Source organism: Stomoxys calcitrans, chromosome 2, assembly GCF_963082655.1.
Source record: "Stomoxys calcitrans chromosome 2, idStoCalc2.1, whole genome shotgun sequence".
Classification (NCBI taxonomy): domain Eukaryota; kingdom Metazoa; phylum Arthropoda; class Insecta; order Diptera; family Muscidae; genus Stomoxys; species Stomoxys calcitrans.
In genome coordinates this window covers 7,023,786-7,050,064 of record NC_081553.1, presented here as the reverse complement: position 1 = coordinate 7,050,064, position 26,279 = coordinate 7,023,786, and the positions used below count along the sequence as shown (strand labels likewise).

Below are 26,279 nucleotides of genomic sequence, written 5' to 3'. Positions count from 1 at the left end.
GCACATATACATGTACACATGCAAATTATAGCAATTGTCAAGGGAAATTATAGTAAAATATGGCAATCAAGTAACCTTTAACCTTGATGCCCACCTACCTACTGCATAACAATGAGAAATTCGTTAACAATTTCCTCAAACTGCAAACCTATTAAGTTACATTATGCAAACTACCTCTCCCACCCAACCCCCTGAAAAACTGCAAAGTTCTGATATTAAAAAAAAAAAAAAAACAGTTTGAAACAAAAAAAGTTAGACTACCTTCTTCAATCAGAACTTGAACTAAAATCACGTTCGTTTTGACGAAAAAAAAAAATCTTAAAAAAAGCCGGCATACAAAAAACCTACAAAAATACGAGTAACAGAAATTTGCAGACTTCTCGCAGCGTTCAGACACGTTTCGAGTTGTATGAAAAAGACCAAATCTTGCTGATAGTGGAGGGCTATTATTTAATCGTATTAAAAATCTATTCAACTCTTTTAGGGGAATATTTAAAATGCTTTTCTGACCAATATGAGGCCAGACACTCTAGTTACTGATAAATTTATGACTAATAAAAAGACTTTTGGTATTAAACAAAATGTCTAAAAGCACGAAATTTAAGATAATCTGATCTTCAAACTTACCAAAATAGAATAGGGGCTATTCTAATGTTTAATCGGGAGATCGGGAGATTTGATATAAGAACAATATAAGTAGTGCGATTCACCAATTATATTTAAAGAAAATCGACAAACTTAAAAGCGATAACAGATTTTGATCACTTTTAAAGATAATCGAAATCGTTAAAATCAGCTGTTTTGGCTAACGAATAGAAAATCGATTGGAAATTATTTGTTGGTTACTATAAGGACAAGTACTAAGTGGCTTTTAAGTATTTTTTATGCCCACCACCCATTTTTTCATTCCGTTTGCAACACATCGAAGTATCCATTTCCAACCATTTATGGTATTTATCTTCTTGATCAGGCGAAAAAAATCTAAGACGATCTAGCCATGTCCGTCCGTCTGTCTGTTGAAATCACGCTACAGACTTTAAAAATAGAGATATTGACCTGAACCTTTGCACAGATTCTTCTTTCGTCCATAAGTAGGATACCCACGAAGATGGGCTACATCGGACTATATCTTGATATAGCTCCCATATAGACCGATCCACCGATTTGGCGTCTTAAGCCCATAAAAGCCACATTTATTATCCGATTTTGCTGAAATTTGGGACAGTAAGTTGTGTTAAGGCCTTCGACATTATTCCTTAATTTGGTTTAGATCGGTAAAGATTTGGATATAGCTGCCATATAGACTCGATTTAAGGTCTTGGGCCCATAAAAGGGGCATTAATTATCAGATTTTGCTGAAATTTGGGACAGTGAGTTGTGTTAGGCCAGTCGACAACTTTCTTCAATTTGGCCCAGATCGGTTCAGATTTGGATATAGCTGCCATATAGACCAATCTCTCGATTTAAGGTTTTGGGTCCATAAAAGCCACATTTATTGTCCGATTTTGCCAAAATTTGGGACACTGAGTTGTGTTACACCATTCGATATCCTTCTTCAATTTGGCTTAGATTGATCAATATTTGTATATAGCTGCCATAGAGACCGATCTTTCGATTTCAGGTTTTGGACCCATAAAAGGCGCATTTATTGTCCGATGTCCACGCAATTTGATACAGTAAGTTAAGTTAGGCCCCTCGACATACTTCTGCAATATAGCACAGATCGGTTCAGATTTGGATATAGCTGCCACATAGACCGATCTCTCGATTTAAGGTTTTGGGCCCATAATTGGCGCAATTATTGTCCGATGTCGCCGAAATTTGGGACAGTGAGTTGTGTTAGGCTCTTCGACAATTTTCTGTAACTATGTCCAAATCGGTCCAGATTTGTATATAGCTGTCATATAGACCGGTATCTCGATTTAAAGTCTTGACCCCATAAAACGGGCATTTAAAATCCGATTTCACTGAAATTTGACACAGTGACTATATAAAAAATATTAAAAAATAAAATCAGCAAATGTTTTATACGAATACAGTGGTATTGACAATACTTTTCCTAAATAATTGAATTTATTTTGTTTAATTTTTTTATTTTTTTATCCACCACCATAGGGGTATACTAATCTAGTCATTCCGTTTGTAACACTTCGAAATATTGATATAGGAACCCATTAAGTATATATATTCTTGATCGTCTCGACATTCTGAGTCGAACTAGCCATGTCCGTCCTTCCATCTGTCGTAGTCATGATAGCTGTCGAACGCGTAAACTAGCCGCTTAAAATTTTGGATAGATACTTAATATTGATGTAGGTCGTTGGGAATTGCAAATGGGCCATATCGGTTCAGATTTGAATATAACTCCCATATAAACCGAATTCCCGATTTAACTTTTAGAGCCCCGGGAAGCCGAAATTTATGTCCGATTTGGCTGAAGTTTTGCAACTAGTGTTCTGTTATGACTTTCAATAACTGTGCCATTTACGGTCCAAATATGTGTATAACTTGATACAGTTCCCATATAAACCGATCTCCCGATTTGACTTCTTGAGCCCCTGGAAGCTTCAATTTTCATCCGATTTGGCTGAAATTTTGTATCCGGTGTCCAGTTACGACTTCCAACAACTGTGCCAAGTACGGTTCAAATCGGTCAAGAACTTCATATAGCTCCCATATAAACCGATCTCCCGATTTGACTTCTTGAGCCCCTAGAAGCCTAAATTTTCATCCGATTTGGCTAAAATTTTGCAAATAGTGTTCTGTTATGAATGAAATCTGTGTATAACCTGATATAGCTCCCATATAAACCGATCTCCCGATTTGATTTTCTTGAGCCCCTGTAAGCCGCAATTTTTGTCCGATTTGGTAAAAAATTTGCAAAAAGTGTTTTGCTATGACTTCCAACAACTGCGAAATGTACGGTGCAAATCGGTTCATAACCTGGAATAGCTCCCATATTTAAGAAGAATCCATGGTGGTGGGTTCCCATGATTCATCCCCGCCGAACTTAGCACGCTTTTACTTATTCTAAACTAAAATAAGAAGAATTTCAGGCGATGGGAAAATTAACCTAATCGTCATTTTTGGCAACAAATTAAACTTTTCGTTATAAGTTAGAGAATCGCACTACAGATACTCGTTCGAAATAAAGGCTAAAATCGCTGAGGTGGTCGCTACACCCATGCACTGTGATCAAGACCATAGGTAAGACAAATGAAACATATTTGGGAATAGTGTATGAATCTGATATCAAAATTAGGGGCCAATTGATGAGACGTTTCAAATTCTGAGGCGATTAAGCGTATGCATCATACTATGAGTAAGTAGGTAAAGACGTCCTAAGTTCGGCCTGGTCGAATCTGAATTCTAAAAAAAATTATTCAAATATAAATGTGTACTTAACGTACTAGTTTTCCTAGTTTTTTTTTTATTTTCTCCCACAGGGCAGTGCTGGGCATACAAACTCATAACTCATTAGCTGTATTTACACCCTAGTGTCGAAACTTATTATCGGCGGAAACTGAGTATTGGCATAAGAAATGCTCCCGGTAACAAAGTTAGTAGCTCGAGTTGCCAGCGAGCTTGGACCGAGGAAACTATCAATGAACCAAAATCATCAAATACATTAACACTAACAGTTCATCCTCTGGTTGTTTTGAATTTATGGAAATTAATAAGAAAGCTGTGAGCAAGTTCCTCGTGACCCCACTTTGTCCTCCACTCAAATAATGAGGGTTGTGGGATACCCTTATTATTTTCTTCAAAACTGTTCGCGTATTTAACGTCTTGATTGATGTTTCCCTAATGGCAAACTTACTATCCGTAATGATGTTAACTCTATTTGACGCCCTGATTTTCGCCGCAGGATCATGTTATGGCCAGCCCGTGCAATCCCATGCCAGCCGGTTATACGTACCGGATTGATCCGATGAATTCCTTTATCGGCAAGGGCTGCCGCCTCAGTGTACAACACTGCTACAACAACAACAACATGGTCAGCCAGTTGGATTCATAACTTAGTGGCTGGGTTTTCCTTTTACAAAAACACCCAGTTCTGCTTTCTCTTCCAATTTCGAACCATCCGTGATGCATGTTTTATTAGAGGGCAATGTCAGAGTCAGCACTGTTCGTACTCAGTTCGACACTTTTAAAACTATATGTTTGCAATTATTGCATAATGGATGCAATTATAGAACAGCGCGCTGTCTGCTACTCACATAATGTGGATTTGTTGTTGTTGTTTGTCTTCTTCTTTAAGTGTATGAATATACAATACAATTGAATACTTCTATAAATAGTATCCACTAAAGCATATACATAAGGTGAACTTATTACAAATCATTTCAAAATACACTTCCCATTTCTAAGACATCTAGACCAACATATTGCTATTCTCACAAATAGGAAGTTAACCAGCCAGAATTTTTAATGTAAATCAGACCAAAAAAAAAATAATCAAATCTTAATGCCAAAGTTTATTGACCTCTTTAAAATACATAGTAAAACATCACCACCAACAAGTAAAAACAGCATGAACGTGAACATTTTGCATAAAACATTCACAATTAATTAAGTCAAAGTTTGGATTTAAGAAAAAAAGTGTAGAAACTAGTTTTGCTATACGAAACAAACAAGAAAACTTTCCTTTAGAATGACCAAATTTCAGAAATACATAATGAATTCACGTGTGTAAAATAAACACAAAATTAAATCAGAGATTAAGAACATGAAATGGTTAAGATGGATATAAATTTAAATTTGAACTTAACCAAAAATTAAATGAAAAAAGCGGAACATGTTTTAGCTAAAAAAAAAAAACAACAAAAGCCAAGAAAGATTCATCAAAATTAAATTGTAGTTCATTTATAGTTCCCTGTTTAAATATATTCTTTAGAACAAAAAAAAAGTAAAACATCTGTTGAGACAAACATTTTAAGTTATCAAATCCATATGTAATAAACATTTAATTACATTTTTTACAACTAAGAAACAAAAGAAGGTAGCTAAATGGAGCAAATAATAGGCATGGTTTATATATGTCATATATGCCACAGAGATATCCCAGGGAATTGTGAAGCGGACGAGCTTGCGAGACTAGGAACTACCTTACACATTCCAGGGATACTGCAATCTGTGGGTATGCCTCTAGCGACATGTAAGCTAAGTTTTCAGGACCAGGCCCGACAGACAACGACTCACAAATGGTCACAAAGAGGGGACTGTGAGCATTCCAAAACAATGTAGCCTCATCTTAACTTGAAGAGGTGTACCGCTTTGCTGTCACTGACTGAGAACAGACATCTCAGTCATTGTGTCCGTCATGACAGTCACTGTTTAATCGGAAAACATGCTGAGAGGACAAAGGTTGCCAGCAACAACTATTGCAGAAGCTGTGAGGACATCGAAGAAGAAGAGACAATAGAACACTGCTAGTGTGTCCCGCACTAACAGCCAGAAGGAGTTCCACTTCAGGTTCTCATTCCTTTGAGAACCTGTCTGATTTAGCGAATGTGAACTTTCGCAAGTTGTTGGGCTTTTTAAAGCATTCTGGATGGTTCATTGGTAGAAACTAGGAGGCATCTTCCTTCTTCTGTTCCTGTGGTATCACAATAGGCGAAAAGGTCTAAGTGAGTCTGATGGTAGACTGTTACCTTAACCTAACCTAAAGCGATCTGGATGGTTCAACGGTAGGAACTAGAAGGCATCTTCCTTCTTCTGTTCCTGTGGTATCACAACGGGCGAAAACGTCTAAGTGAGTTTGATGGTAGACTGCCTCTTAAACCTAACCTAACCTAACCTACGCCATATATCATTTTAAATGCTGTTATCTCAAAAGCATTTGAGTGGCAAGTGGAACAAGGTAGCGTTACACCAACGAATTGTTATTACTGGATATTAGAGGCAATATAGTTGACCCCGGTTCCTACATGATTCCATACCAACCAGTGTGGAGACTTCTCCGTCTGATGTTAATCGACTGTAGTAAAGAAACAAAACTTAGACATGATACCATATTGCATCAATTAATTTGTACCTGAGCATACAATAACCTATAAGCAGTTAGGGGTGAACACGTGAACAATACACAAGTTACAGTAAACTTACCACCGTAGCGCCTATGACGCTGAATGCCTGGGTTCTAAATCTTGGCGTGAAAAAAATGTGCTGGTTATCTCCACCTAATGCTGGGGACATTTGCGAAGTACGCGCAACCTGAATTCGAAACGAGGGTTACCTTTTATATTTCGGGATTGGACAACCCTTGTGTTGCAATCTATCAACTGACAGATCTATAGTAAAGCTTGATAGTTTCGAAGTTACGCGTACTCAAAATGTTTTGACATATGAACGCTATTTGTATTGTTCACAGTAACTCGAAAAATTATTCTCTCCCAAAAAATGGAATTAAATCGTGATCATTTTCGTGCGATAATTTTTTTACAACATTCGACGTGGATTAACTCAAAACAGTGTATCGATGAACTATATTCAATTTTTGGGAATTTATCGATGGTATGATGAATTCAACCGAGGTCGTAGTTCACTCCAAGACGAATTTTGTGAAGGTCGACAGTTGTTGTTCCAAAAACCATTAATGCTGTGCGCCAGCTGGTATTGCAAGATCCTCATGTGACCTATCGTGAGATTGAGATTGCTTCAAAAATACTTACAACTGCAAGTTCGGCTCCAAGACGAATTTCGTAAAGGTCGCCAGTAGTTGTTCCAAAAACCAATAATGCTGTGCGCCAACTGGTATTGCAGGAACGTCATGTGACCTATCGTGAGATTGAGATTGCTTCAAAAATACTTGCAACTGCAAGTTCGGCCTAACCGAACTTAACGCCTTTTTACATGTTGAGCACTCGAATTGATTGATTGAATCGATTTGATGATTGAATCGATTTGATGATTGAATCGATTTGATGATTGAATCGATTTGATGAGTTATTCGCCGTATAGTTCTGATTTGGCACCGAATGACTTCTTTTAATCCCCGTACGTTAAAAATAAAATGAGAGGTCAACGTTTTTCGACACCTGAAGAAGCGGTTGATGTGTTTCAAACTTCCTAATTTTCCATACATATCTACTTGCCTTTTCATTTCAATTTAAATATTTCACCACAATTTAATCGCTATGAATTGTGACCTGACAAACCTAGCGTCTGAGAATAACAGCCATATCTGAGTTCCCAAGAAAGTAATAAGACTTTGATCATAATTTAAAATGGAAAAAAATACATCTACATGCCACTTAGTATCAAACGAGTTATTAGACAGCTGTGTTGGTGGTAAACAAATTCGTTCGAGATGAAGAAGAACGTTCAAAGAACATGCTGAACTTTAAGTTTGTTTAATTTCGAGTCTGATAACAATGGATGGATTTAAGGGGAAAGACATTGATAATGGATTTAAGTTTGGATGTGTTACACCTGTTGAAGTACTAAATAGTTTTTTACTTGTAAAGCGAAATAACATAGGCCTTAATGATATTCATCCTAAGTTTATAGGAATTGTGATACTGCACCTCCTACATTATATCACCACCTTTTTAATTGTATTCTAATCGTTTAGCATATATCCCCCATATGGAAACACGCTTAAATTATACCAATTCAGAAATCGAAAAATTATTTTCATCCCATTTCAATTGAATCAATTTCTCACGAACTGGTCTACAATCAATGCTATTCATATGACGTTGCCTTGAGGTATGTTGTTGTCTGACTATTGTTTATATTCTTCTCGTCCTTCTTTATTAGAACCAATTAATAGACAATTTTGTTGCGAATGAATTTAGTACTTGTGTTTAAAGAACTTTAAAAAAAAAAAAAACAGTAAGGAAGGGCCAAAGATGAGCGGTGCCGATTGTATAAAAACCTACACCTACCATATAAGTGCAATGTGGGAGCTATATCCAATACTGAATCAATGTTAATGGACTTTGGTGGATGTTTTCGAATGGATTATTAAACAATCCGTATCAAATGTTGAGCAAATAAGTTCAAACTGTAATAACTAAGGTTCACAAATTACAATATTATAGCAAATTACCCAAAATCTAACGAACATATATATGGCAGATATATCTGAATCTGAACCGATTTCGAACAAACTTCTCATATATTGTGGTAGTCGTCGAGGAAAGCGTTGGGCAAAATTTTAGGAAGTTTCATCAATAAATGCGTTTGCAGTGGCTGTTGGAGTGAAAATCGGGCGATATACATATATGACAGCTATATCTAAATCTGGGCCGATTTCTATGAAATTCAATAGTAATCTCGATAGTCGTAAGAAAATCCTTCCTGCGCAATTCCGTGAGAATCAGTTAACAAATGAGCACTTTAATGCAATATTACTCAAAATCGGACGAACATATCTAATTCTGAACCGATTTCGAGCAAACTTCTCAGATAATATGTCGGAGAAAGCGTTGTGCAAAATTTTGGCAAGATTGATCAAAAAATGCGTTTGCGGAGGCTCTTGGAGTGGAAATCGGACGATATACATATATGACAGCCATATCTAAATTCAAACCGATTTTAATGAAATTCACCAGTAATGTCGAGGGGCAAAAGAAAATCCTTCTTACCAAATTTCGAGAGAATCGGTTTACAAATGACCATTTTATTGCAATATTACTACAAACCGGACGAACATATATATGGGAGCTATATCTAATGCTGAACCGATTTCGACCAAACTTTGTAGACATTGTGGAAGTCGTTAAGGAAAGCGTTGTACAAAATTTTAGGAAGATTAGTCAGTAAATGCGCTAGTAGTGAAAATCGGGTTATATATGTATACATGAGAGCTATATATAAATCTAAACTGATTTCCATGAAATTCACCAGTAATGTCTAAAGTCATAAGAAAATCCTTCCTGCCATATTTCGAGAATATCGGTTGATAAATGACTAATTTATTGCATAATTACTGCAAATCGGACGAACATATATATGAAAGCTATATCTAAATCTGAACTGAATTTTTCCAATTTCAATAGGCTTTGTCTCTAGGCCGAAAAACATGCCTGTACCAAATTTTAAGACGACCGCATGAAAACTGCGATCTGTAGTTTGTACACAAATTAACATGGACATAGCTAAATCAAATCAGAAAGTGATTCTGAGTCGATTGGTATACTTATCAATGAGTATTTCCCTCTTCCTTTTGGGTGTTACAAACAAATTCACTAAGTTATCATACCCTGTACCACAGTAGCGGTATTGGGTATATAAATAAACATTTCTGCCAAAGCCACAAAAATTTTGTAAATTCTGTCCAAGTTTCTCAATTACTGAGTTAACATTGAATTTATGATATGCCGTATTAGTCATTTTGCTTCAATTTCCTTTACTAGTTTCTATATATGCCCATGTTGAAATGTTAATACTAATTATTTCCCTATATAATTGTTCTAATTACACACTTTATTATATTGTTTTTTAATTATTAATTAAAATGAAATACACTCAAAGTCACAGTCGCTCTCAATTGACATTCCAAAAACAACTCAAAACTCATTCAGTTGCCGCTATTAATAATCAATTTTTAGTTGTTATTTGCTGACTTGAATAACCGTTGACATATTGGGAGGTCTATACAACACTCAATGAGTAGCAATCATTAGCGCCACACACTGATCTTACCCCAAACTACATTTTGCACTCCATTTAACACTTGGCTGTCTGTGAATGAACGTTTTTGTGTTGTTGTATTCTCGCTATCATATAAACACTTGCCCCAACTGGCAATTGACACTTGACCCTCCACCACCATTGTGGTTATATTACACTGTGCGAGTCTGTTAGAAAAATCTGAGATGCCATAGCATCTTAATTACCATTGGACTTTGCATTCGTCAGCAGTTCACAACATTTTACTGCTCTAAGCACAAAAAAAGCTTTAAGGAAATATTCTTAGACACTAATAATAAAAAGGCCATGATAATTTCAAAACAGATTAGAAATTAGCTAAGCTGATGTTTAAGGTTTTTTTTTTTGTAATTTGTATTCGTAAGTAATTGCGGTAGCTAGCAATTAAGTTCTCTATAAGTCAAAGGAACACCAAGCAATAGGAAAATGCAAGAACCAGATCGAATGATTCTCGATTGATTTAGACTCTGTACTTGCAGCTGTATGAATAGATTTTTATTCGAAGACCTTTTTTCCCATCAGCGAGGGCATTCTTGAAGTGAATGTTAGTTGGTTGCAATTATTGGCAAAGGTTGGCAATTACTCAAGGCTTGCCATAAAGTTAAATCTAATGAAATTGATTTTAATAATACTTTTAAGTATGTGTAACATGTAATTAACTAGTGATTGATTTTTTTCCCCCATCCCTGCCGCATTAGAAATCAATAAAATTTGCTAATTAAATGCAACATGAAGGTAATTTGACTTACGCAATTGTTACCAATAACAATAAATATTTAAATATATTTGTCTAATTTTTTTTTAATCTCAAAAATTTATATAATACCTATAGGTATTGGGTTAGAAATTTCTCTCAAAACAAATCAAAATGGTTTGCCATAAAAATTAAGATATTAAATTTTTATTACGTTGAAGGTAGGGTCAGTGACAAACTGAAACAATGCTTGATAATCACTTGTTATACCTCTTAATGTCAAAATCACTACTCTTTGTCACTCAATTCAGTGAGGACAGATTCGTACATCAACCCCCTAGTAAGCTTTCAATGCGATATGTTGTTGCCCCGATCAGCCTCTTTCTTCGGTGAGGAGACTGACTTTAGACTTCTACATTTATGCAATAAGGTAAATCAATAAATATAACACCTCGTTATAAACAAATTTTTTAAACATATTTTACAAATAAATTCTTTGATTTTTATACCCACCACCGAAGGATGGGGGTATATTCATTTTGTCATTCTGTTTGCAACACATCGAAATATCCATTTCCGACCCTATAAAGTATATATATTCTTGATCAGCGTAAAAATCTAAGACGATTTAGTCATGTCCGTCCGTCTGTTGAAAACACGCTACAGTCTTTAACAAGTAAAAGCGTGCTAAGTTCGGCCGGGCCGAATTTTATATACCCTCCACCATGGATCGCATTTGTCGAGTTCTTTTCCCGGCATCTCTTCTTAAGCAAAAAAGGATATAGGAAAAGATTTGCTCTACTATTAGAGCGATATCAAGATATGGTCCGGTTTGGACCACAATTAAATTATATGTTGGAGACCTGTGTAAAATGTCAGCCAATTCGAAAAAGAATTGCGCCCTTTGGGGGCTTTAGAAGTAAAATAGAGAGATCGATTTAAATGGGAGCTGTATCGGGCTATAGACCGATTCAGACGATAATAAACACGTATGTTGATGGCCATGGGAAAATCCGTCGTACCAAATTCAAGGCAAATCGGATAGCGGCTCAAGAAGTCAAGATCGCAGATCAGTTTATATGGCAGCTATATCAGGTTATGAACCGATTTAAACCTTATTTGACACAGTTGTTGAAAGTAAAAATAAAATACGTCATGCAAAATTTCAGCCAAATCGGATAGGAATTGCGCCCTCAAAAAGTCAAGTCCTCAGATCTGTTTATATGACAGCTATAACAGGTTTTGAACCGATTTGAACCATACTTGGCACAGTTGTTGGATACCATAACAAAAATACTATGTGCAAAAATTCATTCAAATCGGATAAGAATTGCGCCCTCTAGGGGCTCAAGAAGTCAAGACCCAAGATCGGTTTACATGACAGCTATATCAGATTATGGACCGATTTGAACCATACTTGGCACAGTTGTTGGATATCATAACAAAATACTTCGTGCAAAAATTCATTCAAATCGGATAAGAATTGCGCCGTCTAGAGACTCAAGGAGTCAAGACCCAAGATCGGTTTATATGACTGCTATATCAGGTTATGGACCGATATGGCCCATTTACAATACCAACCGACCTACACTAATAAGAAGTATTTGTTCCTTCGGAAGTTAGCGTGCTTTCGACAGACAGACGGACGGACGGATATGGCTAGATAGACATACAATGTCGCGACGATCAAGAATATATATACTTTATGGGGTCTCAGACGAATATTTCGAGTAGTTACAAACAGAATGACGAAATTAGTATGCCCCCCATCCTATGGTGGAGGGTATAAAAATAGAGATATTGAACTGAAACTTTGCACAGAATCTTTTTTTTGTCCATAAGCAGGTTAAGTTCGAATGATGAGCTATATCGGACTATATCTTACTATAGCCCCCATATAGACCGATCCGCCGATTTAGAGTCTTAAGCCCTTAAAAGCAATATGATCTTTAGCCCAAAGGGTAGTTATTCATCTATTCCAACTCTTATTAGGTTGATAAGGCTAACCTGTTGACTGATATATTTGCAGGGAACTCTTTCCTGTCGGATAGCAATCAACCACTCACCTCAATCGAAAATGTAACTGGCATCATGCCCCAAATATTTTTTCAAACTCGTGGAGTTAAAAGGGTTCTGGAAAATCTAGACGTAAATAAATCCCCGGGCCCGGATGGCATATCAACACTTGTCTTACACAAGTGTTCTTCGACGCTCGCTCGTCCATTACGCAACCTTTTCAAACTTGCCTACTGTGCGGGAGTCTTTCCGGCGCGTTGGAACGTTCAGCCAATACCCAAGAAGGGTGAGGCAAACAACCCAGCGAATTATCAGCCAATTGCGATATGCTCCGCTCTCTCCAAGGTCATGGAGAGTATGGTTAATCACCATCTAATGGCCTTCTTAACAACCAACAGTATGGGTTCCCCAGAAATCGTTCTACGTGTGACCTCATGGCACTTCAGTCGGAACATTGGAGTCGCTCAATCCACCAGTTTAGTGAGAGTAAGGTTGTGGCTCTGGATATCTCCAAGGCATTTGATAGGGTCTTGCATGGTGCACTACTATCAAAGCTTGTCGCAGTTGGCGTCGGTAATGACTTTGTTCGATTTATCTCGAGCTTTGTAAGAGATCGAACTATTCGAGTCGTTATAGATGGGTTCTCATCCATTATGCAACCTTTTCAACCTTGCCTACTGTGCGGGAGTCTTCCCGGCGCGTTGGAATGTTGCGAACGTTCAGCCAATACCCAAGAAGGGTGAGGCAAACAACCCTGCAAATTATCGGCCAATTGCGATATGCTCCGCTCTCTCCAAGGTCATGGAGAGCATGGTTATTCACCATCTTGTGAGGTACTTAGAGTCTAATGGCCTTCTTAGCGACCAACAGTATGGGTTCCCCAGAAATCGTTCTACGGGTGACCACATGGCACTTCTGTCGGAACGTTAGAGTCGCTCAATCCACCAGTTTGGTGAGAGTTAGGTTGTGGCTCTGGATATCTCCAAGGCATTTGATAGGGTCTGGCACGGTGCACTACTATCAAAGCCTGTAACATTTGGTATCGGTAATGGCCTCGTTCGATTTATTTCGAGCTTTCTGAGAGATCGCACTATTCGAGTCGTTATAGATGGGTTCTCATCCAATGAGCACAAATTGACCGAAGGTGTACCCCAGGGCTCTGTTTTTTCTCCTTCTCTTTTTCTAATTTTCATCAACGATCTGTTGGGTCAGACATCGAATCCGATCTACTCATTTGCGGATGACAGTAATCTTTGTCATTCGTACTCATTCGACCATAGGCCAAGTCTTCGAGAGTTTAAGGACAAGAGGCGGGTTATGGACAATACACTCTGCCAGGATAAGGTTTTGGGCCCAGAAAAAGGTGCATTTATTGTCCGATTTCGCCGAAATTTGGGCCCATAAGAGATGCATTTATTGTCCGATTTCGCCGAAATTTGGGACAGTAAGTTGTGTAAGGCTCTTCGACAACTTTCTGCATTTTGGCCCAGATCGGACCAGTTTTGGATATAGCTGCCATTTAGACCGATCTCTCGATATAAGATTTGGGGCCCATAAAAGGCGCATTTATTGTCCGATGTCGTCGAAATTTGGAAAAGTGAATTGTGTTATGCCCTTCAACACTCTTCTTCAATTTGGCTCAGATCGGTTCAGATTTAGATATAGCTGTCATATAGACCGATCTCTTGATATAAGGTTTTGGACCCATAAAAGTGGCATTTATTGTCCGATGTCGTCGAAATTTGGGACAGTGAGTTGTATAAGGCTCTTCGAAAACTTTCTGCATTTTGGCCCAGATCGGTCCAGATATAGCCGCCATATAAACCGATCTCTCGATTTAAGATTTTGGGTCCATAAAAGGCGCATTATTGTCAGATTTCGCCGAAATTTGGGAGAGTGAGCTGTGTTAGGCGCTTCGACATCTTTCTTCAATTTGGGTCAGATCGGTTCAGATTTGAGTATAGTTGCTATATAGACCGATCTCTCGATTTAAAGTCTTGGCCCCATAAAAGGCGCATTTATAATTCGATTTCGCTCGAATTTGACACAGTGACTTATGTTAGGCTTTTCGACATACGTGTCGTATATGGTTCAGATTGGTCTATATTTGGATATGACTACCAAAAAGACATTCTGCAAAATTGAATAATGACGTGTACTTATTAGACCACTCAATATCCATGTCAAATTTGGTCAAAATAGGACCACATATCGATAAAGCTTTTATGGGGGCATAAATTATGCATTTTTCACCGGATTCTGACGAAAGGCGATTAATATATGTACCAGAGGTGGTGGGTATCCAAAGTTCAGCCCGGCCGAACTTAGCGCCTTTCTGCTTGTTTTTTCAAAATTTTTTATTCATAAAATGCTCCTCTCTTTCTCACTTTTTAAAACAATGCTTTTTTTCCTCTAGCATCTTAAAATGTCATGAGAAAACTTTTTTCTCATATTTTGTTCAAATTGAAGCTATTTTAAACGTTTACATTAAATATTCAGAGGCAAAAAACTGTAATCACTTCCGAGTTTACTGTCACAGGCCATAGCGTGTCACGCTATCTGCACGAGCAAGGTAAGCTGCATCAGTTGAATGCGATTAGTATGAAATTGTTGTTAAAGTAGACTCAGCTAAAAGGTAAGCACAAATTCACGTTTTAATTCAATTAAAAAAAAAATTCTGACATTATCTTTCTTCATTATTTTGAAGATCATCTGATAAGGTGTTTAAATGCAACAAAACCATGCCTAGTACATTGGCAAGGTGGAGGAGGATGTGGCGTTGCAACTGTTTTAAGAGACCAAAATTTCCATAAATGTAAAATATTTGGATTTAAAAAAATATTTAAAAATTAATTTTTAACGACACCTACCCTAAAATTAATATCCGACTAGATATCCGACCCATTGACATACACATTAAGTGTGAGGCAGCCACTGCGGCTATGAGACTTACAGCGATGGGAGAATAGATTGAGGATGGGAGTAGCTCATACCATCGCGGTATAATCGAGGCGACGTTGGGAAACCTGCAAGGAAGGGAAGAGGTTTCCAATCGGATACCTGAGATGAACCTTGAAGTCGAGTGCGAGGCACTACTTGGACTTGTATTGACGGAACCCTAGTATTGCCATCTGGAAGATCATGTTACTTGAATGGATCAAAGCTAGAGGACAGAGTGGGCCTGGTGGTTACATTGAGAACCCAGGGACTCAGATCTGTTTTAGACTGCCTCACCATAATACGGTCCTGCAGGCGGAGATCCGGGCGATCACGGAATGCGTAAAGTGGTGTGGTGCTAACGCGAGAACGTCGAGTGTGAACACCTTTAACGACAGTAAAATTGCCATAAGGGCAAGAACAATCAGGACGGTAAGGTCACGAAGAGTTTTGCAGTGTAAGAAGGATATTAACGCCTTCTCTGAGGATGGGAAAATCTGCATCGTTTGGGTGCCGGGCCATAACAGAGAAAGGGGATATGAAAGGGCAGACGATTTGGCGGTGAAGGCCAGAGGACTGCTGTCAATAAACTTGGTTAACCCAAAGCCTTTCGGGTCGACGCAGTCCGAGTTAAGGAAGTGGGCGACGAATGCACATGCAACATTGTGGAACAGCGAAACGGTCGGTAGGAGGGCAAAAATCCTATTGGGGGATCCAGCTCGTGAGAAGACGAGGCTATTACTGAAAGGAAGCAAGTAAAGCTATTGGTATCATAACGTAAAGCTATTGGTATCATAACGGGACACATAGGACTACGAGTTCATTTATGTAAAATCGGTGCGGCAAATAATAGCATGTGTAGGGCATGCGGGGGAGATGATGAGACGTTGGAGCATTTCCTTTGTCATTGCCCGGCTTTCGCGTCTAATAGCATGTTTGCCAATTGGGGGCAATATGGGTATCAAATGAAAATGAATTGGAAGTTGAAAATGAAACTTGTATACAAAATTTGGGGTCAAATCCTAGGTAGGCCTACCCACCCAAGAAATCACCTCCCAACGGACATGTAGGCCGATCGGGACAATAAGGAATTTAAACGAAAGGTACTTCAGAGTAGAATACGAAATTTATATAAAAGTTTGGGATTTATTCCCAGGCGGGTTGCCCCACCACAAAATTATGCACCAAATGGACATGTACACGGAACGGGACAAGATGGGACTCAAACGAAATATTTTTGAGAGTACAATCCGAAAATTATATAAAAATTTATTCCTGGGGAGGCGCCCAACCCTAAAATTATGCCCGAAACCAAATGGACATGTATGTTTACCAAAACGGGACAATATGCGATTCTAATGAGAGATATATGAGAGTTTAACATGAATATAGATAATTTTCAAACTTGGACCATGTCAAGAGGGTGCCGCAAACACTTGTGGGTGTAGATGGCCCCGTGTGCTTCGCTAGTGTCAAGTTATAGTCCAATATGGCTCATCTTAACCTGTCTATGGGGGAAAAAAAAAGGATATGTGCAAAGGTTAGCATGTTCACCTATGACGCCGAACACCTGGGTTCAAATCCCGGTGCGAACATCAGAAAAATTTTCAGCGGTGGTTATCCCCTTACTAATGCTGGCTAAATTTGTGAGTTATCCTGTCATGTTAAAACTTCTCTACCAAGTGGTATCGCTATGCGTCAGGCCGTTCGGACTCAGCATAAAAAAGTAGGCCCCTTGTCATTGAGTTCAAACTTTAATCGGACGGCGCTGATTGATATAAGAGAAGTATCCCCTGTTCCTTAGTGGAATGTTCGTGGGAAATTTAGTAATATATCAGGTTCTAGACCGTTCCGGACAATACATGGCATGATGTTAGGAAGTAGTAAAAGATCATTAAGAAGTACCTGTGCCAAAGTTCAAGCAGCTAGCTTTACGCGTTTGACCGCCATCCTGATCCCTGACATGGCTAAACCACCACCCCATCCTACAGTGGTGGGTATAAAAAGTGTATCAAATTGAAATGGTCATTGAGCTCAAACACCATTCATATGCCATGCAAGTTAAAACCGTCTTAGGCAAACGTATTTCTAGGGTTCTTGAATTAGCAAAGACCTATTAAATTTATTTTTAGCGTTTTGTATTTATTTTTGTATAAGCTTGAGAATATCAGCTCTTCTTAATGGTTTCCTTTATAAATAATTAGCAAATTTATATGCTTGTCATAAAGTGCTAGAAATAGATGTTTAAGAAAGAATATAAATAAATACAACAAAAAAGACAAAAACAAAAATATTTTGGATAAAACATTACTACGGCGCTTAGATGTTTTTGTTTTGGGAAAGCTTTTTTTGGAAAAGAACAAATGGAAGAAAACGAATAATGCCTGAATAAAATTTGCGCATTTGGATAGGTAAGCTATGCAAAGCAAGTAAAAAGGCTTAAGGTTCGGTTGGACCCCAGCCATGTGTACTGCTAAAAATGTGGACTTATGGAATATTTTGAACAAATTAAATTCGAAGAACATATTAAGTGATTTTTCGGATTTTTGAAGGCATCAGTACTTAATTTCAGTAAAATCGGGCAAATATTTGAGTTTTTAGATGTACAAGAATTCAAATCATAGGATCGCTATAGAAAAAAACCATCCACCAAATTTGTATATGAAACTTAAAATTTTCAACAATTTTAGCAATGAATTGATTATTTGTTGCAGTAGGTTTGCAGAGACTTGACAGACAAAATAATTGAAATTTGGAGGATTTTCAATAATCTGCATTCTTCTTAAAAAAGGCGTACTACCATGAAGCGCTCCAACCTCCCATGCCATTCACGACCTGCAAACCCAGCTTAAAAACTATCAAACAAGAGATCATCACTCATGATCTTATGTTTAGTAATCTAAGGATTGATTCATGTGTTCAATTCTCAGCGGCGGCAAAATTTATAAAATTTGTTTTTACAAGTAATCCCGGAGAGAGTAACAGTAAAATCTAATTGAAAATAAAAACTTTTTCAATTATAAATTTAAATGAAAATAAAATCTTTTTCAATTAAAAAATTAATTGATTCGATCATTTTTTTAAATGAATGTAATTTTTTTTCAATTAAAGTTGTGATTAAAATTTTTGGCATTTTTAATTAAAAAAATAATTGATTCAATTAATTTTTTAAGTGAATCTGAAAATTTGTTCATAACAATCAAGATTTTTGTAATTCGTAATTTTCAATTAAAAAATTAATTGATTTAATCATTTTTAATTGAATTTTTTTTTCAACTACAGTCGTGATTGAAAATTTTGTAATTTTCAATTAAAAACTTAACTGATTCAATCATTTTTTTAATCGAAACTTAAACAATTTTCAAGTATGATTCATAAGTTAATTCAATAAAAGGTTATTTTGTCCCCTACAATATAAAGTGAAGGAAATTTCAATGACCCATAGGTCCCATATTTAGACAAATCTATAGCAATAACATGGCAGTCGATTCTACGTGCCGAATTAACCCGATTGAGACTTTCATCGGCCAAGGGCGGCCGCCTCAGTGCACAACACACAGCTATGATAAAAACAACAAATCCATGGGACACCTCTACCCGAAAGGCGAAATTTTTTGGAGAACCCCCGCGGGGATTTTTTTGTATACGGGCGGCCACGGACCTTTGCTTAAACAACAAGTTTGGGTTGCATCTACAGGGTGGCTGATGAATATTGCTACAATGATGAATATTGCTACATTTTTTTTTCGGTGTATGGAATACATTTTTCTTTTATTCATGTTAAATTAAATTATTAAATTAATTATTAAATTATTATTAATTAAATTAATTAATTAATTAATTAAATTAATTATTAAATTATTATTATTAAATAGAAAAAAAGTTATTACATTTTTTTTTGGTAGCGGCTTTCATCAGCCACCCTGTATATATTAAGTATAGAAATTAATTGAAATTTTCAAGAAATTTCAATCATTTTTTAATTGGATCTCGGACCCGGTCCTTAGAGACTGGATAACCCATATGCTAAGCAACAGGTGAATTAATTGTGTGTCCCATGGCATAAATATAAGGGAGAAAGTGGCACAAGGCATGCCACAGGGGGGCATTTTATCGCCACTCCTATGGGTGACCACCATAAGTGACCTATTACGGATGCTGACTGAGGAGGGATTTGAACCCGTCTGCTACGCAGACGATGTTATAATACTTTTAAGGGGTAAGGATCCGAATGAGCTATGCAGAAGGGCCTTGCATATGACTGGACCAGACCCAGAGCTCTCAATGTTAACCCAGAGAAGACTGAAATATGCCTGTTCACGAGGAAGGCAAAAGTGGGCCAATTTAAATCACCCCATTTCCTCAATAAGCCGATTTCGATATCTGACAAGTTCAAATACTTAGGAAACTGAATTGGAAGTGTCACATTCAATTAAAAAATTAATTGGTTCAATTAATTTCGTGATTAAAACCAGATTTTTATTTTTTTCTATGTTTAAATTATACTGCTGCATTAATAGTTTTTTTTTTAAATGCCATTTCCAAAACCTATTATACATTATTCTTAAAACAATATGACCAAAAATATTTACGATTTGATATTTGCATATTATTGCATTAATAAAAATAAAATTACGAGAATTCTTGACAAACTCAATTTAAAATAAGTAGGAAATTTATATGCTTGTCATAAATTCATAGAATATTATATTTAATTAATTTTTTAGTATTTATAAAAAAATAATAAAAAAAAAATATTAACAGAAAACAGCAATAAACTGCATGAGGTTTCTCTACCTGCCTACCGATTTACCTAGCGATCAAAAAACCAATAACCAATAGATATGTGTTATATGGCCTATGCAGATTATATAATCAATCTGTCGACTTCTTGCAGAAATTTTGCGGTGCGTTGCAATCAGTTGTGGTTTAGTCAGTTTTTTCTCTTTTTTATGAGCAAAAAAAATTATGGTAATTTGTTTTTACTTGGGATTACTTACATTTTCGCCGAGTGCTGTTTTTGGGATGACTGTAATTAAAAAAAGGCCAAACGTCCCCTTAGAAAAAGAAAAAACACAACCAAACGTAGTAAATCCCCAAAGAAAGGTCGTTTTTTCACTGATGAATTTGCCGATTTTTGTTGGTGTTACTTTGAAATGTGTAACAACTGTTATTTCTTTTCTTCATCGATCAAGTTTTGTTTATTGCTCTTTTTATTTTGGTTTGCTTCTTTTGGTGGTGGTTGAACAACAAATTTTGCGTTGCGTTTTTTTTTTTATTTTTTGCTTCTTTCTTCGATACGATGTTTGAGTATTTTATGTAATAATTTTATTTTAACAACAATCGTGGGTGCATGTTTTTAATTTCATATCGGGGCTTTAAGGGTTTTACAAAATCAAATTTAGTTTATTGCCGAAGATATGTTTCCTTTCCAAAACAAAAAAAAAAAACAAAAGATTTAAGACACAAACGCGAACTGATTACATTTGCAATTGCAATTGTGATTGATTTTGTCACCCTCTCACCAGCAATTGGCACACATGCTCCACCGTTCACTCGTGCGTTCGTTCGTCTCCCCACACACTCACTTCACACACGCAAATGCGTACACTTGTTTTGTATCTTCTGCTTCTATTTCGTTTTCGTCTCTTTACTAAACCGTTAAGGGGTTAAGCTTCGAACTTTGAAATCTTAAGAATATAATTTTTTAGATTTTTTGTTTAGTTACAATTTTTGTTTTTTGTTGCTTTTGCAAGTTCTCAGCGCTCGCTTCACGCCTCACAATCAAGTGTTTCAGTACAACGACGAATTGGTACTAAATCTTAACGTTTTTTGTTTAAGCCAAGCAAAACGTTGACGGAGACACTTTAGACGCTAACGTCAACAACTTAAGCTCACTGGGAACGAACGATCAAAGACGAACTTTGTTAAATGTTGTGTCTCTTCTGTGATTCGCTCAGCTGCCGCGTTTCAACTCTTGAAAGAGATGCTCATTCACACACACACACACACAGAGACACACACTCGTTGCACACTGATATAGCAATGTTGTCGGTCGGTTGGCTTTTTGGTATTAAAGTTGATTTCTTAATGTTTTGGGTCGGCAATGCTTAACGAAATTATACAGAGTTTGATAGTTGTTGTTTTATTTTTGACGTTGCTAAATTCGCACTTTACACTCACTCACTATGCTTGACTTCAAAGGCGAACGGACGGTAGAGCTAGAAGAGGCGGAAGACGGCAGGCGGGGTAATCTATGAGCAAATAGCCTAGCCAACAAGTATGCAATCCAAATGTGAAAAACCAAAAAAAAAACGGCAAGTGTTTGTCGGAGAGTGTCCGTTCATGAGCGTGTTTGCTCACTTATTGTATTTTAAAGAAGCACTAATGGTCGACTAGAAGGCAGGGGGGCCTGGGGCTTTTTTGCGGTAATAGTTTCAAAGTTTAGCCATTGTTGACGTTTTTCCTGTATTTTAGGCCTTCCAACAACTTTTCTTAGTTTTTATTTTTTTTTTTTTGGTTTTCTTAAGGGGCCGCTTTAAGAGTCCCACAAAAAGCACTCACTCACAAGACGACTTTAAGCAAAACTTAGTGGCGATTCGCTTTGGGCTTTAATTTCTTTCCACTTTGGTTACTACGAGCGGCTACGACAACGACAATAAGGCACAACGTGAGCGCTTTGTGGCTTAAACTCAACTGACTGAACCAACACAAACGATAAGAGCTTTAGGCACTGCCACCACCACCACCAGTCAAGCAACCCAAACAACACCAAGTCTTCTTCAACAGTAGCACTCAGCAACCCAATGAAACAGACACTGACCACTGTGGTTCTCGGCTGCTGCAGCAGCCCCCCCTGCAACTGCAGCGAAAAATGCATTCGTTCAATTAAATAACTATGGAAAAACACAAGAACAGAAAAACTGGACGGCCTCCAAATTGCAAAACTGAAATTCACAGCACAGGTACTTCTCGAAAAATCCTTGCCTTCAAATCCAGCGACAGGTATTTTCGGGCTTTTGACTTGCCATCACAAAACACACCACAACATTGATTTTTTCCAAGGATATAATTGTCAGGTAATCCCAAGCACTTATACTCCATTATCGAATCCAGCAAAATAACAAAGAACAAAATAAACAAACAAAACAGACAGAGTCAATTGCTTGTACGGCAAGCCCCACTCACTCTCGTTTTCCTTTGAAAACCCGAAAATTTCTTAAGTTTCCACAACCATCCAACAACCACCATCAAATAAAATTCAAGCACAAACACATTAGCACGTTTTCCTAGCCAAAAAGCTTTCGCTGTCATATCTCTCTCTCTCTGCCACTCTTGCTCTCTCATTCTCACCTGTGCATTATGCTCTTTTTCTCATCCTTTTATTTTTGGCAAAAAAAGCTTTTTTCTCTTGTCAAAGTACCAAAACAAACCCACCATATGGAACCATCTGTGCCAGAGATGAGAATTTGGTTTATCTGAGCACTTTTTTTGGGTGCTTATAGTGAGGGCGGTTTGAATGCTAAGCTAAAAACGCGTTGAAATTTTAATAAAAAAAATCAGTGGAATAAAGAGAAAAAATATTATTATAGGTACATATTCGTTGTGTAGAGCACTTTTTTATCACGATTTTTAAAATTTTTTATGTCAAAAAATAAAAAATTTAAAAATAAAAAAAATAAAAAAAAAGTTTTGATCTCAAAAAAAAAAAATCTGAAATCGAGGTTCGAGGTTGACAGTAAAAATAAACATGTTTTCCCCATTATTATTTTAGATTCATAATAAATGTATGATTTCTTGCAGTCCCTCACTCAACATTTATGAAGAAATTTTTATACAATCGCTCGCTGAAAGAACGTCTGTTTTTAATTTAAAGATTTGAGCTAAAGATTAGAAAAGGTGATAAATTTTCCAATTTTTTAAGGGAACATTTTCTCTACAGAATATTGAGATATTTTCCTTGATATTAAGAATTTTTATACCCTCCACCATAGGAAGGGGGTATACTAATTTCGTCATTCTGTTAGTAACTACTCGAAATATTCGTCTGAGACCCCATAAAGTATATATATTCTTGATCGTCGCGACATTTTATGTCGATCTAGCCATGTCCGTCCGTCCGTCTGTCTGTCGAAAGCACGCTAACTTCCGAAGGAGTAAAGCTAGCCGCTTCAAATTTTGCACAAATACTTCTTATTAGTGTAGATCGGTTGGTATTGTAAATGGGCCATATCGGTCCATGTTTTGATATAGCTGCCATATAAACCGATCTGGGGTCTTGAATTCTTGAGCCTCTAGAGGGCGCAATTCTTATCCGATTGGAATGGAATTTTGCACGACGTGTTTTGTTATGATATCCAACAACTGTGCCAAATATGGTTCAAATCGCTCCATGTTTTGATATAGCTGCCATATAATCCGATCTCGGGTCTTTATTTTTTGAGCCTCTAGTGGGAGCAATTTTTATCCGATTGGAATGGAATTTTGCACGACGTGTTTTGTTATGATATCCAACAACTGTGCCAAGTATGGTTTAAATCGGTCCATAACCTGATACAACTGCCATATAAACCGATCTTGGGTCTTGAGCCTCAAGAGTGCGCAATTCTTATCCGATAGGAATGAAATTTTGCACGACGTGTTTTGTTATGATATCCAATAACTATGCCAGGTATGGAACAAATCAGTTCATAACCTGATATAGCTGTCATATAATCCGATCTTGGGTCTTGACTTCTTGAGCCTCTAGAGTGTCCAATTCTTATCCGATTTGGCTAAAATTTTGCAAGACGTATTTTATTCTTACTTTCAACAACTGTGTTAAATAAGGTTCAAATCGGTTCATAACCTGATATAGCTGCCATATAAACCGATCTGGGATCTTGACTTCTTGAGACTTTAGAGGTCGCAATTATTATCCGATTTGCCTGAAATTTTGTACGACGGATTCTCTCATGACCATCAACATACGAGTTTATTATGGTTTGAATCGGTCTATAGCCCGATACAGCTCCCATATAAATCGATCTCTCTATTTTTTTGCTTGAGCCCCCAAAGGGTCCAATTCTTATTCGAATTGGCTGACATTTTACACAGGTCTCAACATATAATTTAATTGTGGGACCATATCTTGATATCGCTCTAATAGCAGAGCAAATCTTTTCTTATATCCTGTTTTGCCTAAGAAGAGATGCCGGGAAAAGAACTCGACAAATGCGATCCATGGTGGAGGGTATATAAGATTCGGCCCTGCCAAACTTGCCACGCTTTTACTTGTTTTATTTTTAACTCTAAAGAATCTACATGCCACAGCCAGTCTGCTTATAAATACTGATTTCATCTTTTGTTGTGTCACAATAACATAAATTTTGCGAAGCATAAAACCTTGCATTCCCAACATAAATCGATGCAGACCGCTTTGTCCAAAATATGTTAAACAGCCCAAGTAATTCCATTTATTTGTGCCTAAGAACGACAAGTCCATTGTGATATTGTTAATACCCAAATTTTTTATTGATTTCTTTCAATTATGTCTTTTATAGCCTCTCAATATTTAATATCTTTTCTGGCTCAATAAATTGGACAACAAATTTCATGGCAAAAAGAAAACAACAAAATCAGAAATTCCAGAAGTACAAGTACGTTTGTGGACTTGCACACATTAAGACCGCCAATTAATAAAAAGGCATTACAATAACCAGCGCCCCATCATCATCATCATCATCGTCCAAAAAATGACGACTGCTGCCAACAGCAACAATGAAGTGGCAAAAAAAAAAAATCAATGATGGTAATGACATCAAAAAATCAATAACCTCCGCTGCCATAATATGGACAATGATTGCACAAAAATTCGCCAGAGAATTGTTAAATAACGGACAACGGCCCTCGACGGGCCGGCAAGAGAGAGGGCACAAATCAACAACAGCACGTTACAGCGGCAAAAACCTCCGCCGTCATTTGATTGACCATCATTCGCTATGAAAAAAAGACTTCTTTAATTGAATTCTGGCCAACAAAACTAAAACTACCATATACACAAATGCGCGTGCGCATGCGCACACGCACATACATCTGTAAATAATGCACACTGGTTGCGAAGGTTTAAATATTTCCTTCTCTACAGCATTGCTGATGATATGGAAATCTTATGGTCATTTTTCAAAATAATTGCTCAAGGAGGAGGCCAATGGGCCGCAGAGGTTTGCATGTCCACCATATAAACCGATCTAGGATCTTGATTTCTCGAGCCACAAGAGGGCACAATTCTTATCCGATTTGGCTAAATTTTGGCATGAAGGGTTTTGTTATGGCTTCCAATAATTACCCAATTATTGTTCAAATCGGTCTATAACCTGATATAGCTATCCTATAAACCGATCTTGGATCTTGAGCCACTAGAGGGATCAATTCCCTTCCGATTTGGCTGACATTTTGCATGAAGTGTTTTGTTATGACTTCAAATAACTGTGCTAAGTATAGTTCAAATCGGTCCACAAACTGATATATCTGCTATATAATTCGGTCTTGGATTTTAACTTCTTGAGCCACTAGAGGGCGCAGTTCTTTTCCGATTTGGCTGAAATTTAGCATGAAGTGTTTTGTTATAACTTCCAACAATTGTGGTTAGTATGGTTTAAATCGGTCTATAACCTGATATAGCTGCCATATAAAACGATCATGGATCTTGACTTCTTGAACCACTAGATGGCGCAATTTGGCTCAAATTTGATATAAAGTGTTTTATTACGACTTTCAATAACTGTGCTAAGTACAGTTCAAATCGGTCCATAAACTGATATAGCTGCCATATAAACCGATCTTGGATCTTGAGCCACTAAAGAGCGCAATTCTCATCCGAATTGGCTGAAATTTTGCTTAAAATGTTTTTTTATGAATTCCAACAACTACGCTAAGCTCATGGCGGTTCAAATCGGTCTATAACCTGATATAGCTGCCATATAAACTGATC

General features: G+C 37.1%; 1 protein-coding gene across 2 annotated transcripts in view; it reads right to left on the bottom strand.

Moving 5' to 3' along the window:
• The window catches only part of LOC106083335 (ABC transporter G family member 20), a 134,952-nt gene extending 112,932 nt beyond the window's left edge, over window positions 1-22,020 (bottom strand). Inside the window, exon 1 of one of the 2 annotated variants that reach the window (XM_059362203.1) lies at window positions 21,872-22,020. The gene's annotated coding sequence lies outside the window, so the exon portion shown is untranslated. Of the gene's footprint in view, window positions 1-20,895; window positions 21,465-21,871 lie in introns of those variants that run through there. The other variant, XM_013246276.2, reaches the window with a different exon arrangement.
• Between the last annotated feature and the right edge of the window lie 4,259 nt (window positions 22,021-26,279).